Raw genomic sequence first — 20,707 nt, 5'->3', positions numbered from 1 at the left:
GACGCGGTCAAGGGGTCCGTCTCGACCGTTGGGTCAAGACGGATGAGATCAATTCTAACAACTGCAAGTGCTTTGGCTTTGATTCAAGAAGAGGAGTTGGAGAACTGTAAACACTGGTATTCAGTGAAGAGCAGTTCAGTCACAAGTTTCAGAGGCAATCAGACTGGGGACATGCAGAAAATCACTGATACAGACAAGGTCAAGGTCAAAGCAGCCAAGAGTGATTCTGACGATAAACTGGCTGCTCTGAAACTATACAGAAGGAAGAATGGATTATGCTTTAAGTGTGGAGAAAAATGGGGGCCTGGCCACAAATGTCCAAATCACATCTCTATTCATGTTTTGGAAGAGTTGTTGGAAGCAGCAGATGATACTGATGGGGATACTTCTGACAATCTGTCAGAGATGTCTGAACATGAAGGAGTGTTGGCAATTGGTTCTGATGTTAAGCAAGTGTCCACCAGAAAAACCATGAGGTTGTGTGGTACAGTTTGGGCCTTAGATATCATGATTCTAGTGGACTCCGGAAGTGTTGGGTCATTTATCAGCAGTCACCTAGCTGAGCAATTGCAAGACCAGATCCAAACTAGCCCAGCAGCTAGCTTCATCACTGCTGATGGCACTCCTATGACGTGTGATAAAGGAATTCCACACCTTTGTTTCTGCTGTTGGGGTTCTGCCACTTAAATGCTATGACTTGATTTTGGCCCAAGATTGGTTAGAGAAGTGCAGTCCTGGCTATACCTGATTTCAATAAGCCATTCATCTTGGAAACTGATGCAATTGACACTGGCTTTGGAGCAGTACTAATGCAAGAGGGCCACCTAGTTGCCTACTTGAGTAAACAGGTTTGTCCAAAAAATCAGGCCTTGTCAACTTATGAAAAGGAGTGCATGGCCATTATCATGGCAGTAGACAAGTGGAGATGTTATCTGCAGCATCAAGCATTTATCATCAAAATAGATCATAGAAGTCTACTCTATTTGACTGATCAAAGAGCTCATGCAAAGCTTCAGCAGAAAGCTCTTCTCAAACTGATGGATCTTCAGTTCACAATTCAGTACAAGCAAGGCAATAGCAACCTGGCAGCTGATGCACTCTCCAGGTGCACCCCTATGACTACAGTATGTGCTTTATCCACCTGTACACCAGCATGGTTGGAGAACTTGGTCGAAGGATATGACACTTATCCTCAAGCCCAACAGTTATTGGTTGAGTTAGCCTTGCAATCTGAAAACAACAGAGGCTACTCTCTTACTGATGGTGTTATCAGATACAAAGGAAGGGTTTGGTTGGGTAAGAGCATCTCCAAGTGTTCCCTAAATTTTCCTCCTAAAAACTCCATTTTTCCCAACTCCTAAAAATATATTAGGAGAAAAAAACAAGACCATCTCCAATAGTTCCTAATATTTCACTTCTCAATAATCAAATTTGGGTCCCACTTAGCCTTTTTTGGGTCCTTCTGCTTGTAGGCCTGCTGCTGCACGGCCAAATTTTTTACAATTTGACCCTTTTTTTGAAAGTTTCTCACAAATAGACCCCTGACGGAAAGAATTCAGGAAATGGACCCTTAGCTCGGCGCCATTGATGCTGGCGTCGAGCTCGGCGCCAGCGTCTCTGGCGCCGAGCTCCTAGGCACGGTCCATGACCTGCCAGGGGACTCGGCGCCAGAGTGACTGGCGCCGAGCTCGGCGCCGTAGTGCTTGGCGCCGAGCTCCCTGCATTTAACTCCGACCCAACCTTCTTGCCCGAGCGTTCTTCCTCTTCTTTCTCCTCCCTCTCGGGTTTTTCTCTCCCCACTTCACCCTACCTCACGAATCGATATATTGGACCCTGAAAAACTTGATTTGATCCGTAGATCTTCGAGAGCAAGGTATCCTCGCTCCCCTCCTTGTTTTTTTCGCATTGATTCAGTATATATTAGTCGGATTTTTGAACCTAAGAATCGTCATCAGTTAGGGTTTCATTGTATCCCTCAATATATGTATTATACAACTGTAGGTTGTTTCCAAGGCGTGGAAAAAGCTAGCAAACCTAGGCGCATGTAGTTATGTTATGGGTTCATTGTTGTGGATCAAATGAGAAACCCAAGGTTTAGGGTTTAATGTTAACTGCTTTCGGTTCTTAGAGCGAAATTGGTTGTATTGTAGTTATGGTTCTCATTGATATTTATTTGTGATGTTTTAATTTATGTTTGTTAAATTACATCCGTTTTGTTAGATGCAAGAAATGTTTCGGGAGGAGTTTTGGTGAAAACGGGGTCGTCCTCGAGAATTATACCCCGACGCGTCTAGCAAAGATGCCCCCGTCCCTCCTGACCTCCCTGTCCCTAACTGTGACTGTAGATGCCCCCGTCCCTCTTGACCTCCCTGTCCCTAACTGTGACTGTGGTTTCCCGACCCATGTTTTTCAATCGAAACATCCGGACACAGCGGCGCGTTGCTTCTACACATGTAGTCGGTTTAATGTAAGAAATTGTTTGCACTATCCTTTTTCTTTATTTGTGTAAGTATGCTACTAATATTTTATTGGGATCTCGTTGTGTAGGACCATGAGAGGTGCTTTTTCTTTCAGTGGATCGATGGTGCAGACAAGTTTGATCCTAGGTACCTCTTTTTCGACGATTGGTTTAGAGGGAGACATCCACGTGAGCACTTCAAGCGGTGGGTTCCAGCCCCCCTAACCCTCCGCCAATGATGGCTAAGGAGAAGCATCTAGCCGCAGTTAGACGACTCGAGGAACCTCCTCTGTGCGATTGCGGAGATCGAGCTGTGATAAACCCTGAGAATATGTTGGAGTTTGTGTGTCCAAACAAGCATGAAGTAAGTGCAAAGTGTATGTGTTGAAATCTTGAGCTATATGTGTTCATGTACTACTGTCTCATTATTTAGGTGTTTTCAATGGCAAAGTGTCGTTTCAAGGAGTGGTTGTATGGTCCTAAGAACCAATGGCCGGAAGAACCGCGGAGGGTTAAGGAAAAGAAGAAAGAAAGGGTAATCTACAAAGCACCTTCTGTCATGTGCGAATGTGGTGTAAAATCCAACTATGGCCTAGTCCCTTCGGAGCTTGGAATAGGCCATTATTGCGGCCATATGATTGAGTATGATGAGGTTCGTTATTTTTCTGGTAAACATGAAATCGTATTTTATTTGTTTTGCTAAGACATATATGATATAATATTTCTTTTCAACAGAGCACTAGGAAATGCAGTTGAGAATGTTATGATGGTCAAGCTAAGTTCTTGGATGAACTGAAGAAGAGACAACTAATTGCATGGAAGAGGGGATATGGACCTGACTACGTCAACCTATTCGTTAAACATCACAAAGAAAAGATGCGTGAGTTTGCTAGACAGCGCGGTATTTGTAACCCGATCGATGTTGGGCTTAACAAATGGGGATTGGAGAGGCGGATGACGTTAGAGGAGGAGAGGGCAAGGAATGAGGCAAGGGAGGAGACAAGAGTACAGATGCAGGTCTTGAATGAGCATGTTGCTACATTATGTGCCAGTGAGTGTTTGAAAACCTTTTTTTTGTTGACTGGTTTTAAATGTAATAAAATCGTGTTGCTAACTGATTACATTTTATACGTGAAGGGATTGGTTGCAGCGGGGAACATGCCGCAGAGGTGGCTCGTGCAAGGAATGAGGAGAAGTTAGATGACCATAGATCGCGAGCTGGTCGCACCGTTCAATCACCGATTGTTTTGTCTAATGAGGGAGACGAGGATGAGGACGACACTGCCAGACTGAGTGAGCTCATTGCTCTAGCAGAGGCAGGCATGCAGGCGCAGGAGGCTGAGTACGACACTAGCAGACTTAGCGAGCTCATCGCCAAGATCTACGGCGCCGAGCTCGGCACCAGTCACTCTGGCGCCGAGCCTCCTGGCAGGTCATCGACCGTGCCCAGGAGCTTAGCGTCAGCTTCAATGGCGCCGAGCTAAGGGTCCATTTCCTAAATTCTTTCCGCTAGGGATCTATTTGTGAGAAACTTTCAAAAAAGGGCCAAATTGTAAAAAATTCCGACTGCACGGCGGCACCGGCACCACCGTGGTGCGCGCCGTAGCCAGCGTCGCTCTCCCCGCACGCATCCTGCATGTAGCTGTAGCCTTGCTTCTTCCCGCCGGCGCCGGCGCCGTAGTGGGCGCTGCCGTACCCTACAACCTGGGTCTTCCCGTATGTCTCCTGCTTGTAGTTGTAGCCTTGCTTCTTCCAGCCGGCGCCACTGCCGTAGTGGCCCCCGCCATACCCTGCAGCAGCCTCGGTCTCCCCGTACGCCTCCTGCTTGTAGCCGTAGCCCTGCTTCTTCACGGCGGCGCCGATGCCGTAGTGGGCGCCGTACTCCACGTCGATTACTTCGTCGTACTTCTCCTCCTCCTTGAACTCGTCGTGCTTCTTTACGGCAGCAGCGCCGTACTTCTCCTCCTCCTCCTCCTCCTTGAAGGAGTGCTTCTGCACGACCACGGCGCCGTTGTATGCTTCGTCGTGCTCCTCGAACGCCTCTACCTTGCAGGCCTGCTGCTTCTGCACGGCAAAATACGGCGTGGGAAGAAGGACGACGCGCGGGAACGGCGTCGCTGCGCGCAGCTTCGTTCGCGTAAAGTTACGCGGAAGGGGGAGGGATTTCCCAAGTACTAAAAGATTAGGAGTAAATATTAGGAGTTGTTGGAGAGGGCTTTTTTTCCCCATATTTCTAAAAAACAAGGATTTGGAGGATGTTTAGGGAACTCTTGGAGATGCTCTAATAACCAGTTAGCCCAACAGCATGTGCTTCAATCTTTACACAGTAGTGCAGTTGGAGGACATTCTGGGTTTCAGGCCACTTATCACAGAATAAAGGCACTGTTTGCTTGGCCCAGGATGAAGGAAATGATCAGAGCTTATGTCCAATCATGTGAGGTGTGTCAACAAGCTAAATCTGAGCATGTCAAAATGCCAGGCCTAGTTCAACCATTACCTGTGCCAACTTAGGCTTGGACTGTGGTCAGTCTTGACTTTATAGAAGGGCTACCATCTTCCAACAGGTACAATGTTATTATGGTAGTAGTGGACAAATTCACAAAATATGCACACTTCATTCCCTTGGCACACCCATTTACTGCACTCCAAGTAGCTCAAGTCTATATGGATCATATCTATAAGTTGCATGGACTGCCACAAGCCTTGCTATCAGATAGGGATAGGATTTTCACAAGTTCTGTGTGGCAAAATCTGTTCAAACTCTCTGATACTCAGCTTCTTATGAGCTCCTCATATCATCCTCAAACTGATGGTCAGACTGAAAGGCTTAATCAGTGTTTGGAATCATTTTTGAGGTGTGCTGTCAGTACTTGTCCAAACCAATGGCACAAATGGTTGTCAGCAGCAGAGTTTTGGTACAATACTGCTTACCATTCAGCCCTAGGTAAATCTCCATTTGAAGTGTTGTATGGTCATTCTCCAAGACACTTGGGAATCACAAATACTAATACTGCAGTGCCACAAGATTTAGAAGAATGGCTGGCAGACAGAGAAGTGTTGAAGGATGTGATCAAACAGCAACTTAATAGAGCTTGCCAGCGCATGGAGCATCAGGCAGATAAAAAGAGGTCTGAGAGAGTATTTGAAGTCAATGAACTAGTGTACATCAGGCTACAACCATACATTCAGACATCAGTAGCTGCTCAGTCAAACCAGAAACTATCTTACAAATACTTTGGGCCCTTCAAAAAATTTCAGAAGGTGGGAACTGTTGCCTATAAAGTGGATCTGCCCCCTGATGCCCGGATTCATCCAGTACTGCATGTTTCTCAGCTAAAGAAATATGTGCCACCATCAGCAGTAGTGGACTCTGACATTTCCATTCTGAGATCTGATCAAGATCATCAACCAGGTCACATTCTAGAATCTAGACTGATCAGTAGAGGGTCCAAGACAATTCGGCAACTCAAGGTACACTGGTCAAATTTTCCAGAACACTACAGTACTTGGGAGGAGGCTTTTTCCTTGAGACGGCAGTACCCAGATGCTCCAGCTTGGGGTCAAGCTGGATTTAAAGGAGTGGGTATTGTTATGGGACGGCGTCAGAGTAAGAAGCGCCAGCAGGAAGAGGAAGAAGAGGGCGCGAGAGTAAACGGCTTCGTTTGATTGTAGTGTGCCTAGTATGTGGGCTTGGCCTAGGAAACACGGCCTGCGTGCCGAGTCGGCGCGTTATAAGGCGCACCCGTGTAACAGACGGGACATCGAACTGAATTCCTCTGTAACCGTCTCCTTCCCGTTCCTCTAGCTATCTTCCTCCCTCCGAACCCCTTCTAGAACTCTGTATCTGTTCTTGGTTCTTGAGGAATCGATCATACTGAGTATCGGATTGAGCTTGTACAATCTGGGATTGTTACAGCAGCGGATACGATCTCCAAAGGGACGGTCGAACTGAATGCACCAACCAATACTTAGAGACATACCTTTGCTGTTATGTCAATGATTTCCTAGGTTCTTTAGCTGAATTCCGGTATAACACCTGCCATCATTCTGCATTGGGTTGCTCCCAGTTGTGGCACTCGGTGGACATGAACCATGAAATTTTTCCTTCACATATGATGATGGCTGCAAGACAAGATCTTCCGTCATGTTATATGATGAATAGACTGTGGTACAATAGTTGTCTCGACAACACTTACAATGTGCCCAAAACTGTATGGAGGACTCAAGATGACAAACACCAAACTGAATGCCATTTCACCACTGTGGATTATGTCTTTTTGAAGCTTCAGACTTATTTGTTCAAACCTCTGTCACTCCTTAGGATCGTAGTACTATGCATATGTAGCCATAGTTCTACATCTACTTGAGTTTGATAAAAAATTATGGTCAATAATAGGATTATCGCCTTTGGAACAAAATATCGGTGATGAATTGTTGTTAATTATCACCATTAGACTATTTTTTTAGTATGGAAGCTTTACTAAGAAAACTAGGGGACATATATTCGCACGTAAATTTGGCTATTCTCGGTTGTTCTGGGAAAATTGACATGGCCAGTTTCCCAAACTAGCCATACCAGTTTTGGAAACTTTGTGAAATTGCAAATTGGACTTCACCATTGCCTTCTTCTTGTTGAGACAATCTAAATGCATATATCACTACCGGAAAAACGTCCTTTGCCGAGATCCGAGATTTTTGCCGAGAGCAAAAACGCGGGCTCTCGGCAAAGAAAACGTTTGCCGAGCGCGGCTCTCGGCAAACACCGGCCGTCGGCAAGTGACAGGATTGCCGTGGGCCTGCATCTCGGCAAGCAACAGCTCTTGGCGAAGTGGGCCGTTTTGCCGAGAGCCGCGCTCGGCAAAAAATGCCCGTCGGCAAAACGGTCCTTTGCCGTAGGCCGCGCTCTCGGCAAAATCAGGCTCTCGGCAAAACATTGCCGCGGGCCCATAGCCGTGACCTGCCCTGACGGCGTCACCGCTTTGCCGAGAGCCCCTCCGTTACTGCTCTCGGCAAATATTTGCCGAGAGCCCCTCCCAGGCTCTTGGCAAATGTGGTTTCTATATTTCATGTGCATGTGTTTCTCTTCTCCTAACTCTCTCCAATTAAATTATTTTTTCTTTCATATGCTCCAAACTTTTTTCTCTATAGACATACTACAGGTTGTACTCAATATTAAAATTTGTGTATTTTTGTAATTATTTGCTATATATAATTAATTAATTGCATTTCAAGGAGTTTTTTTAATCGATTAAAATTTGAACAGCGATTGATTTAAACACGGGAAAAAATTAAGTAGAAAATGATATTCATGCTATTTATGCATTATTGAGGGCAAATAACATCTTGTTGACGTTTTTTTTTCACCTTTTATTTTACGAATCGAAGACCACGAACATATGTTGCCCAACGATTTAAAAATTCTTAAAAAAGGAAACGAAGTCGGAAAATTGTGATATTTGCAATGAAGTCATGGTATCACACTTGGAGGCTGTTTATTAATTTTTTTTGGATATTATTTGCCGAGAGCTTCAGGGGATTGCTCTCGGCAAAGGCTCTTTGCCGAGAGCAACTGGGCCCGCTCTTGGTGCAGATTTCTTTTTTGTTACCTGGCCTGGATCAATGGTTTGTCGAGAGCTGGCTCTCGGCGAAGAGGTTTGCCGAGAGCTGCTCTCGGGAAAGATTTAATTTTTTTTAGAAATATCATTTTTTGTTCAGTTTGCCGAGAGCTACTCTCGGCAAATAATAATTTTTATTTTTTTAATATTTTTTTGTGCAGTTAGCTAGTTAAAAAATTCGAACGAAATTTGAAAAAAAAATAACTTTACCGAGAGCCGGATCTGGGGGCTCTCGGCAAAGGGGGAAGGTTTGCCGAGAGCCTCCCAGATCTGGCTCTCGGCAAAGTGGCTTCAGACACTTAACCATTTCGGCGCCTTATCTCTCTCACTCTTCACGCACACACTCACACAGCCGCTGCCGCGAGGAGCGCCGCCTAGCTCGGTGTGCCACCGCCGTGAGCCTCGCCGTCGCCCGAGCCCCCTCGCCGCCGCAGCCCCGCAAGCCCGCTCCGGCTCGCCCCAGCCCACCACGCCTGGCCGCACGCGCTGCCGCCGCCGCTCCGCCCGAGCCTCGCCGCCGCCGTAGCCCGGCCAGCCCGCCCCATCCCGCCACGTCTGCCCGCGCGCGCCGGCGGCGGCCAACGGCCCGCCCCAGCCCCACCACGCACGGTCACGGGCGCCGCGGCGGCCGCACCTGCTGGTCGTGCCCTCCACGGCCGGCCAGCCCGTCCAAGCCCGCCCAGCCCCAGCCACGCCACGCCCCGGCGCCGGCCGCGCCCCTCCTCGCCCGCCCCACCGCGCGCGCCCCTCCTCGTCCTCGCCCTTGGGCTCGTCCTCGCCCTTGCCCTGACTCACCCTCGCGCGCGCCCCGACTCGCCCTCGTCCTCGCCCGTGCCCCTCCTCGTCCTCGCCCTCAGGCTCGTCCTCGCCCGCGCCCTGACTCGCCCTCGCGCGCGTCTCGACTCGCCCTCGTCCTCGCCCTCGGCCTCGTCCTCACCGTCGGCCTTGCCCTCGGCCTCATCCGCGCCGTCGGCCTCGCCCTCGCCCTCGCCGCGGAGAGGAACAAGGTATACTAAGTAGTATTAGTGGTAGTAGTAGGTAGTAGTTGTAGTAGTAGTCTAAGTAGTGCAAAGATGGCGGGCCGCAGAGCTTTGCGGGCGGTCAGATCGCTTTATGACATGGGGGGTAGTACACCAGGGCCCTCAGGTGAAGTTGGGGGGTCAACACCACCTCAGGGGAGGAGGAGGAGGGCGGTCAGGAGGAGGCCTAGGGCGCCACCGCCTCAGCCTGCAGCAGCAGCAGCACCATAGCTCGAGGAGGAGCGGGAGGAAGAGCAGGTGGACGAGCAGGCTCAGCAGGGAGAGGACGAGCTATAGGCCGAGTAGCTGGATGACCAGGAGGAGCGGGAGGATGAGTAGGAGGCCGAGGCAGGAGGTTCCAGTTCCATCAGAACCTCGGGTGTCTACCAATGAGGTCTGGCGAGCCTACTTGAGCGGCCGATACCTAAGGCTCTACGCCCGGTCATTCGACCCGTTGGGCAAAAGTACGTAACTTTTACATTTTTTTCGCTCCTACATATGATAGAATCACAATGGAAACTAACAGTTTTTCTTAATCACTTACGCAGGTCTTGGAAGGTCGTGGTCCTAGGTGCTCACAAAAGGTTGCCCAATGGCATCCTGGGTCTTCTCTGTAGGGAACACTTCCCAGGCTTGGTTCGCTACACCGAAGCTCTGGAGCCGGCCTACACGTACGAGCACTACGTCACCGCCCCTGATGCGGAGGACGAGACGGGCCGCACGTACGAAAGCATGGCGGAGCGGGTTATGTGCGAGTTTTGGGTAAGTCTTCCTCCCACTACTTTGCTCAACATTGCATTCGCTAGAGTTTCTTGAACCAGTGTATTGATACATCTTTTCTATATGCAGGACTTCTTCAAATGCACCGAGGGCTACGAGGCGAGGGCGGCCAAGGCGTCGGCCAAATCTTTTAGAGGTCACATCTCATACATGCATTACGAGGCACAGATCTAGGCCATCATCGATTACTGTGCCATCTACGAGCATCAGGAGGTAAAGAAAGAAGATGCAAGATTAATGCATCTGACCAAAGAGCAGTACCTGAAGGTAAATATACAACATCAATATTGATTTCTTCTGAGATTAGGTAGGCTTGAATTGTTCTTATATCTGTCAATGTACTTGATGTCGTACAGGTGCCTCCTGGCTGGTGCGCCAATAAAACGTGGGCCTGGCAGATGATTGTCGATAGGTGGGTGAGTGGCAATTGGGCGGATAACCACACTGTCCTTCGGGAACGACATTTGCTGATGCCAGGTGTATCACACCACCAGGGCAACCTTAACATCCACGAATTCAGGGCTAGATGTGTACGTGACTTGGTGTAGCTTCATTTATTCTTTTAGACGTTTATTCTTGCATGATTTATAATCGCATTGTTGTTTTTCTCGTAGTCGGCTGCACATCAAAACTAGCCATGCGGAGAGCTCAAGTCATGGGTTCTGGCCCACAAGGGCAAGGCGACAGACAACATCAACTGGAACCCAGACGACCCAGCCGAGTCGTTCACCAATGAGAGCATCCCCGAGCGCATCAGTAAGTACACCGAGGCGGCAAGGGGAGTCCATGGGGCAGACTAGGATCCGCACACCACGGACATTGATAGCGACATCGTCATGAGGGTGGGAGGAGGCAAGAAGCATGGGCGGTACCTCATCGACAATAGCACGCTCGACCCGCACACCACTCCCACTCTCTCACAGGTCCGGACAAGCAGCACGAGCGGTAGCGTGCCCATACGCCCAAGGCAGGACACTTCGACGCATCGTGTGGTAGCACTACAGGTTATTTCTATTTTATTCGTCATTCATTGGTTTTACATTCCTCAAAATTGCTTGTAACAATGCGGTGAAAAATTATAGGCCCAAGTGCATGCGCTCGAGGAGCATAAGGCTAGGGTGGAGGAAGAGCGACAGAGGGAGCGGGAGGCCGAGCGACAGAGGTGGGAGGCCGAGCGGGCGAGTTTTGATGCCTTGGCTCAGTACATGGCAAGTCTTGGTGTCACGATGGGTCGTCCAACGCCACTAGAGCTGTTTGCTCCTCCACCGCCTTACCCATACCCACCTTACTCATATGTGAGTTCAACTTCTCTAACAAAAGCTCTTTACTGTGCATGTCGGCCATCGTGCCGTTGATATGTGATGGGAGGCCTTTGTGCCGTTGATATATATGTGTGCCGGCCGTAGTGCCGTTGATATGTGGTGGGCGGCCATCATGCCGTTGGTTTTTTTGCAGGTTTTGGAAACCCCACCGTGCAGGGGAGGTGCTGCCGAAATTTTGATGTGTCTAGGCTTAGATTACAATTTCATACCTAGTTCTGCAAATTTTGACTTGTCTACGCTTAGATTACAATTATATGCCTTAGTATTACTATAATTACTAATTTTTCTTCTCCTTTGTGCAGAATGAATCGGCGGGTTCGAATGATGTGCCTGAGCAACCGCCGTCAGGAGGGTCGTGGCACCAATCGTATCCACAACTTCCGCCGCATCAGCAGCCGTCGGGAGGGTAGGGGTACCAGCCGTATCCACACCTTCCACCGCAGCAGCAGCCGCCGTCGGGAGGGTGGGAGCCTTGGGGGTGAGCCTGTTGTTCTTCATCATGTATTAGCACTTTGTGACATGAAATTGTGTGAGATGAACTTAGCACTTTGAGATGGACATGTGTTGTTGGATTTGAGATGTTTAGATGGATTATAATGTGAGACATGTGATGTGGATGACATATTTGTGATATATGTGATGTGGATGATGTGTTATATTTGTGAAATATGTGTTGTTGAAGCTGGAAATATAAACAAAAATAAAAAATGCTCTCTGGACTCTTTGCCGAGAGTAGGGCTCTCAGCAAATCTGCCTCTTTGCCGAGAGCCTAGCTCTCGGCAAATCTGCCTCTTTGTCGAGAGCTTGGTGGTCGGCTCTCGGCAAACCTATTTTTTTTAAAACCACCTCGGCCGCAAATCTTTTTTTAACAATTCTTTGCCGACGGTCGCTCTCGGCAAAGAAGCTATCACACCATTAGCGGTCATTTGGCTGTTACTAGGGCGTGCCAGTTTGCCGAGAGCTAGAGTTTGCCGAGAGCCTTGCCATTACTCTCGGTAAATATTTTGCCGAGAGGGGCTCTCGGTAAAGAATCCTTTGTCGGTAGTTGTTTTGCCGACGGCTCTTTGCCGAGAGCTGCTCTCGGCAAATAGTTTGCCGAGCGTCAACTCGTCTTTGCCGAGAGCTTCGGTCTCTCGGCAAAGGCCGGGAGTCCAGTAGTGTATAGAACATCTAATTGGAGTCCGAACGAGAGAACTACGGTTTTAGAAAGCTCGACACCTCCAAAATAGGCCACAACAGTTTTAGCGGCTTCAAACCAAGTTGCAGTTATATTTTGACAAGATTTTTTTGTAAGTTTCGACTTAATGGGATAAGTCCAACCCACTCTATAAATATAAAGGGACACGATTAAGTGCATCCAGTCAATAAAAAACACAATCAATTAACTTTTTACCCTTTTCCAAACTCCACATGTGTCGGGTATCGATATTAGAGATACCCAAAGCAAGGAAGTTAGCGCTCACGCTGACTTCCCCGGATGGAACAAGACGTATTAAAAGGTCTCGCACGACCCCACGGCCACGGGCTCCGTCTTGCCCGACCTCGTGGCCGAGGGGGTCTCGCCCAAGGCCACGGGCTCCATCTAGCCCGACCCTAAGGTCATGGGCTCCACCTCGCCTGACCTCAAGGTCATGGGGGTCTCACCCAAGACCGCGGGCTCCCTCTTGCCCGACCCCAAGGCCGCGGGCTCTGTCTCGTCCGGCCCAAGGCCGCAGTCTCTGTCTCGCCTGACCCCTTGGGTACGAGCTCCGTCTTGCCCGATCCCTTGGGTACGGGCTCCATCTCGCCCAACCCCAAGGCCATGGGCTCCGTCTCGCCCGAGGCTACGGGGGCTCCATCTCGCTCGACCCCTTGGGTGCGGGCTCCGTCTCGCCCGACCCAAGGATGCGATTTCTGTCTCGTCTGACGGGGACCCATACCGCCGCCAACCACTCCAGGTCCAAGCGTATGGGCTTGGGTCAAAACTCTAACACCAGGGAAGAGACTGGCATGCTTCGATGTAACCCGTGGTCATGACGGATCATACCTGAGGATTCATATCAAGAACAGTGTTGGATGTGCCGGTATTGTTCTGCCTAACCCTCGTACGAACGCTGACAGACGCGTCAGTTCACCACGACGTCCGTTGGGACGGAGTGGAACGCCATGACTGGTAGATAAAGCTTGCGCATGGCGCCAATGATGAACAGGGCCGCCATGTGGAGCCATCCCTATTGACATCTATAGGATCGGCGGGACCCGCATGGAGAAAAAGGACCCGGCGACCCTGGAAGCGTTGTTCTCCTCTTCCTCCGTTGTAACCCACGCTTTCCCTTTGACTATAAAAAGGGAAGCAGGGCGCCCCATGGAGGGGGATCGGGATCCGAACGAATCAGAACATAAGGGCACGGCACGAGCATGCGGCTAAGCAGCAATAGAGCTCTTAGCACCCGTTCACTCCTTCCACCAGAGACTTAGGATCTTCTCTCTCTCTCGCCTGTTTGTAACCCCTACTGCAAACCAAGTGCCGGTAACACGAGCAACAGCGAACTGGACGTAGGGACATTTTGCCCGAACCAGTATAAACCCTTGTGTCCTCCAAGCACTCCATCCAAGCCAGACACACGAATACAAATTTACTCATCGGTGGTCCAAAAACACCAACAGCTAGCATGCCAGGTAGGGGCTTTTTTGTGCGTCTCAACGTCCACATCAGGCCTCGGATGGCTAGTCATGGCGTCAGCTGGGTCCTGGGCGCGCACATGCGCTTCGGGAACCTAGACTTCATCACTTCAACGGAGGGAGAGTTGGCACAAGTTCCCACCACCAACCAACCTCTCCACTCCACCAACCTCGACATGATTATCGAGGGGCTTGAGGAGCTGCAGCTGCACGCACCGGAGGCCCGCGCCCCTGGGAGCGACTAGCTCCTTGGCTTTGATTACAGGAGGCTAGAGCACCAGCTCGGTGCCTTCCTGGGACCTCGATCGTCCTGAGAGGACCTGGGCCACCTCACCTTCTTGTTCACCAATGTCATGACCGCCAGCTTACCGGAGGAGAGCCGCTCTCCCCAGAATATCTCATCCGTAGCGCCCCGATAGCGCTCCTGTTCGTTTTGCGTGACGCCGTAGAGACCGTTGGCCACCTTGTGGCGCAACGCACGCCCTCATCCTCTAGAACGATGAGTTTGTGGGGATGACCGAATATGTCGCAGAATCTTTCCATGACCTCCTCGCGAGAGAATCAGAGTCTCCCTCCAACTCTGACTCTAGAAGGGGGGGCCATCACCCCTCACGTGAATGTTTCATGACAGGTACCCCTGAGGGATACATCAGAAGCATCCACGATTGAGGGGCTACCCCAACAGATGACCTCGATGATGAGGTTGAGGGGGACGCAGGGGCCCCACCTTGCCTGTGGGTAGAGCAGCTGAGGGCGCAGCACGAAGAGCTCGAAGAAGCATGACTCCAGCTTGAGCAGGAATGCACGGAGCTCGAGCACCACAGATGCGGTGGGCGTGTGCGTGCCGTGGCCCACGACGTGAATTGGAGGATCATCGAGGACGATGAAGCCCTCCCACACTTCACCCGAGCAAGCCAGAACATCGCTGCTATGGTGGCCATGCTCCAGGGGCTTCTGAGGCTCGCAACGCTCAAGGATCATCAGGCTCATCGCGAGATTTGCATGCTACTCAAGCATGCGGCGGCACAGCAGGCCGAGAGCTCGCTGTACCGACGACGAGAGCTCGACACTAGCCAGCATGCGCCCTCAGAGTGACCCGACAGGGAAGTGTCAGTCCACCAGGCACAGCAAGGCAGCAGGCCATGCGCCGGGGTGGTCCTACTGCATGAACGTCTTGGCCTCCACCATGATGCACGTGATACCCTCGATGCCCGTAGGCGTGCCCATGGTGATGCGAGGGAGGAGGCTAGCCACAGCTACCACCCTCATCGTGGTAGACGCTATGACAGCGGCAAGGATCGAAGCCTGAGCCCTAACTTGCTGGGACCTCAGGCCTTTGGCCGACACATCCTCAACGCTGTCTTAGAACCACGGTACCGATAGTAGACCAACATCCCGAAATACTCTGGGGAAATGAACCCCAGACTATGGCTCGAGGATTATCGGCTTACTTGCCAAGCCGGTGGAGCAGATAGTGATGATTTAATATCTGCAACCTTCCATTGTTCCTAGCCGATTCGACGCGAACGTGGTTGGAACACCTTCCACCCAACTGAATCCAAAGTTGGGCGGACCTAAAAGAGATCTTTGTTGGAAACTTCTAGGACACATACGCGCGTCCTAGGAACCCATGGGATCTCAAAAACTACTGACAGAAGTTCGGGGAAACTCTTCATGGGTACATCCAGTGTTTCTCCAAATAGTGCAACGAGCTGCCCAGCATCGCTGATGCCGATGTCATAGGAGCTTTCATGTGTGGGACCACCTATGAGTCCCTGGTTCACAAGCTAGGACATAAGGGATCACGAACCACCAATGAGATCCTCAACATTGCCACCAGCCACGCCTCAGGCAAGGAGGCATTCGGGGCAATTTTTTACCGCCTCAAAGGCAAGGCAAAGTGGGACGAGGGCGCCGGCGAAGGCGCCTCCAACTGTCCCAACAAGAAGAAGAACAAGGAGCGGTGCGAGGGCTCGCTCGTGGCCACTGCTGACTACAAGGGGGGATGGAAGCCTACCGAGGGTACCCCGGACCACTTCAAGAAGCTGCTTGAAGGGCCATGCCCGAACCATGCTTTCCCCATCAAGCACCTATATAAGGACTGTGTCCTCATGAAGCGGTTCTTGTCCGGAGGCTCCAACAAAGGGGATCATAGGAAGGAGCCCAAGCTAGCCGCAGATGACTCCAAGGGGAAGGACGGTGGATTTTCGATGCTGGATGGCTAACTCATGATCTTTGGAGGATCGGCAGCCTACGACTCTAAGCGCTACCAGAAGCTTGTGCGCTGTGAGGTCTATACAGCTGAGCTGGTCGTGACTACCTTCCTCTGATGGTCGGAGTTCGCCATAACCTTTGATTGGACCGACCACCTGGAAAGCATCCCACAGCATACCCCTACCGCTTTGAGCCACTTCATCACCACGTTTGGATCGTTCTGCTATGTCACAATGCCATTCGGTCTGAAAAACACGGGGGCTACATATCAGCGTTGTATGCTCAAGTGTTTCTCTGACCTCATAGGGCAAACCATTGAGGCCTACGTAGATGACATCGTTGTCAAGTCTAAACAGGCTGACCAGGTCATAGCTGACCTAGAGCAGACCTTCATGAAACTCCGAGCAAACGACATTAAGCTCAACCCCGAGAAGTGCATTTTTGGGTTCCCAAGGGGTATGCTACTAGGTTTTATTGTCTCCGAGCGTGGCATCGAAGCCAACCCGGAGAAGATCTCAGCTATCACAAGGATGGGACCAATTCAGAACATAAAGGGGGTACAGTGAGTTATAGGGTGCCTCGCCACGCTCAGCCACTTTATCTCATACCTCGGCGAATGAGGTCTCCACCACTATCGGCTTCTAAAGAAGGCCGACCGCTTCTAATGGACGCCCGAGGCCCAGGAAGCACTTGACAAGGTCAAGCAGCTCCTAACAAAGGCCCTGATCCTAGTTCCCCCGACCAATGGGGAACCGCTTGTATTCTACATTGCAACCACCACGCAAGTGGTCAGCGTTGCCCTAGTGGTAGAGTGAGAAGAAGAGGGACAAGTCCTCAAACTGCAGCGTCCCGTGTACTTCATTAGCGAGGTCTTGTCTGATTCTAAGACCCACTACCCCTAAATCTAGAAGCTCCTATACATCGTCCTTATCACCAAGAGGAAGTTGAGTCACTACTTCGAGTGGCATCCGATGATGGTCATGATGTCCTTCCCCCTCGGCGAGGTCGTCCAAAACCAGGATGCCACGGGAAGAATCACGAAGTGGGCACTCGAGCTGATGGGTCAAGGCATTTCATATGCCCCCCCGGACAGCCATCAAGTCCCAAGTGCTGGCTGATTTCGTTGCAGAGTGGACTGAGATCCAAATGTTACTAGCAGTCGTCGACCAAGAGTACTGGACGATGTCCTTCAATGGATCGTTGATGAAGAGAGGCACCGGCGTGAGGCTGGTCTTTATTTCACCCCTCGGGGTATGCATGCGGTACATGGTTCACATCCATTTCCCCTCCTCCAACAATGTGGCCAAGTATGAGGCACTCATCAATGGCCTACGTATCACCATCGAGTTGGGTATCCGATGGCTTGACGTCCGGGGTGACTCCTAGCTGGTCATTGATCAAGTCATGAAGGAATTAAGTTGCCACAATGCCAAGATGGTTACGTATTGTCAACCCTGAAGTCATGGAGCTTGATGAGGATCCAGTGATAGAGCCCGACCCTCTGGTCGACTGGAGGACGCCTTACCTCGACTACCTCCTCCATGAGGTGCTATCGATGGACAAAATAGAGGCTCGGTGACTCGCGCGTCGCACCAAATCCTTTGTCCTTATCGAGGGCGAGCTCTACAAGTGAAGCCACACCAGGATCCTGCAGCGCTGCATCCCCATCGAATAAGGGAAGTGGTTGCTGAGTGATATCCATGGTGCGGTCTACAGGCACCATGCCATAGCTTGGACCCTAGTCAGAAACGTGTTCCGACAAGGCTTCTACTGGCCGACCATAGTAGCTGGCACTGAACAGACGATAGACCCACCTGCCATCCCAAGCACTCCAAACGATCCCCAACATGTGGCTATTCATGGTATGGGGGCTCGATCTGGTCAGACCTCTCAAGAGGGCGGCCGGCGGCTATACGCACTTGCTTGTCACTGTAGACAAGTTTACAAAGTGGATAGAGGCTCGACCGATCTCCGCAATCAAGTCCGAGCAAGTCGTGCTGTTCTTCCTCGACATCGTCCATCGCTTTGGAGTCCCAAACTCCATTATCATGGACAATGGCATGCAGTTCACTAGGACAAAGTTCTTTGATTCTATGATGAATACCACATCCACGTCGATTGGGCTGCCATGGTGCACCCCCACATGAACGAGCAGGTCGAGCGCGTGAATGGAATGGTCCTACAAGGCCTCAAGCCTAGGATCTTCAATCGGTTGAACAAGTTTCTCAGACGATGGGTCGCGGAGCTTCCCGTGGTGCTCTGGAGCCTAAGGACGACCCCCAGCCAGACCACTGGCTACACACCATTCTTCAGGGTCTACGGTTCTGAGGCTATCCTCTTGTTCAACCTCGATTATAGAGCGCCGAGGGTCAGGGCGTATGACAAATAGGGAGCTGATGCGTCCCTCGAGGATGCCATGGAATAGATAGATGAAGCGTGCGACGTTGCCCTCCTCCACTCAGCCAAGTACCAGCAAGCGTTACGCCGGTACCATAGCCGTCGAGTGTGGGGTTGAGCCTTCAATGTCAAGGACCTGGTGCTCCACCTTGTCCAAAGCAACAAGAACCGCCACAAGCTCTCTCCACCATGGGAGGGACCATACGTTGTCACGGAGGTGCTCCGATGAGGCACCTATAAGCTTAAGACCATCGATGGCGAAGTCTTCATCAATGCCTAGAACATCGAACAGCTACGTCGCTTTTACCCTTAAATCTATGCATGCTTTCTCTTATCGGTTTCGCTATTGACTCCTCGATCTTTAGTGACACCTGACCCCAGCAATGGCAAGGGTTTAGGACCATCGATGATGAAGTATTCATCAATGCCTGGAACATCAAACAGCTACATCGCTTTTACCCTTAATTTATGCACGCTTTCTCTTATCAGTTTCGCTATCAACTCCTCGATCTTTAGTGACACCCGACCCCAGCAACGACAGGGGGTTGGGCCTCACTCAGGGGCTGATAAGAGTATATCTATCTGGTAGACATTCTCCATGCCTGACCCTTTCTCACGTTAAGATCTAGAAGCAAGGGTTGCGGAAAAGAACGCTGAGTAAAACTGGTCAGACTAGAAGAAACCTACGCCCCAGCGGCTACGATGTTCATGCTTACCAGTGTGATCAGAGTTTGCTGCCTGCCCCTCTGAGCTTTTTTAGCCTTAACTACCGAAAGAGTTGAAATGCATTAAAGAGAATATCTATCTAGTAGACTTTCTCTGTGCCCAACCCTTTCTCACGTTAAAAACATAAAGGTAAGGTTTACAAAAACAAACACTGAGTAAAACTGGTCGGACCGCAAGAAACCTACGCCCCAGCGGCTACGATATTTTTGCTCACCAGCGTGATTAGAGTTTTTTTTGCCCACACCCCGAGCTTTAGCCTTTGCCTTCCTAGGAAGGCTTTAGAGGGGCCCACCGATAGAATCTCCATCGAGGAGAGGCCAGCGGGTCACCCAAGTCGGTCAGAAAGCTCGGGCCGCTGCCGAGAGATGGGTAAGGAGTAGTAGGATGCCCCATGTGGGTTATGCCAATTCCATCACGAACGACAAACCTGGATTCCACTCGGACATATCTGGTAAGAGCTCCCTGAACCCATCACTCGAGCCATCGACGTAACTTTACCAACCCCCACTTTACTTTCCCAGTGCATGAGCATTCATTCATCCATTCTCATGCATCCAAGCATCGCATATGCAATTATTGCATCACAACGCTTCGTGTTGCATCATGAAGCGGTAGTCATCTCATTTAACAGGAGCGGTGACCGACCAGGGTTTGAAGGCTGGCCCGCGAAGGGCTCAAGGCCACCTCACGTCAAACAGAACTATGGGAGAAAATGCAGATGAGCCCCAACGACCTTTGCCCGACCTGCTCAGAAGCAGACAGGGTCATCTCAACCTTCTCGTTCGATCCTAACCTTGAGACATGCCCATAGAATCTCCATCAAGGGGAGGCCAGTGGGCCACCTGAGTCGGTCTCCAAAATGACTTAGGCATCTGCCGGGATGCGGGTTAAGGAGCAATGGAATGCCACATGAGAGCTATGCCGACCCCGTTATGAACAATGGGCCCAGATTCCACTTGGACATGCCCGTTAGCGAGCTCACTGAGCGCGACACTCGAGCCATCGAGGCAAGTGACGTTAGCTCAACCCCTCTGGTTCAGAAACCATAGACGGGGTGACGATCGCAAAGATGAGTTGACCCCTCGACCGAACCCCTGCAATGCGTGGGGGCTCAATTGAAGTTGGACTTGCAAGGAGACCGAATGCGTGGTCGTAGAATAATGGCTAAGATCCTAGGGAGAGGGTACGTACGAAAATAATAAATGCTTTCTCCTACTAGTTTCGCTATCGTCTCCTCGATCTTTTGTGAAACCTGACCCAGGCAACGATATGGGGTCGGGTCTCACTCGGGGGCTGATATGGGCATATATATACCCTTTCTAAAATAGTCACCGTGCCCGACCCTTTCTCATGTTAAAAACCTAGAGGCAAGGTTTGCGGAAACGAACGTCGAGAAAAATTGGTCGGACTGCAAGAAACCTATACCCCAGTGGCTATGGCACTCTTGCTTACCAGCGTGACTAAAGTTTCCTACCCACACCTTGAGCTCTACGGTCTTAACAACAGGAGGGGTTG

This window comes from Miscanthus floridulus, chromosome 9 (genome assembly GCF_019320115.1).
Source record: "Miscanthus floridulus cultivar M001 chromosome 9, ASM1932011v1, whole genome shotgun sequence".
Taxonomy (NCBI): Eukaryota; Viridiplantae; Streptophyta; class Magnoliopsida; order Poales; family Poaceae; genus Miscanthus; species Miscanthus floridulus.
The sequence above is the reverse complement of the archived record's forward strand: the minus strand, read 5'-3'. Positions refer to the sequence as shown.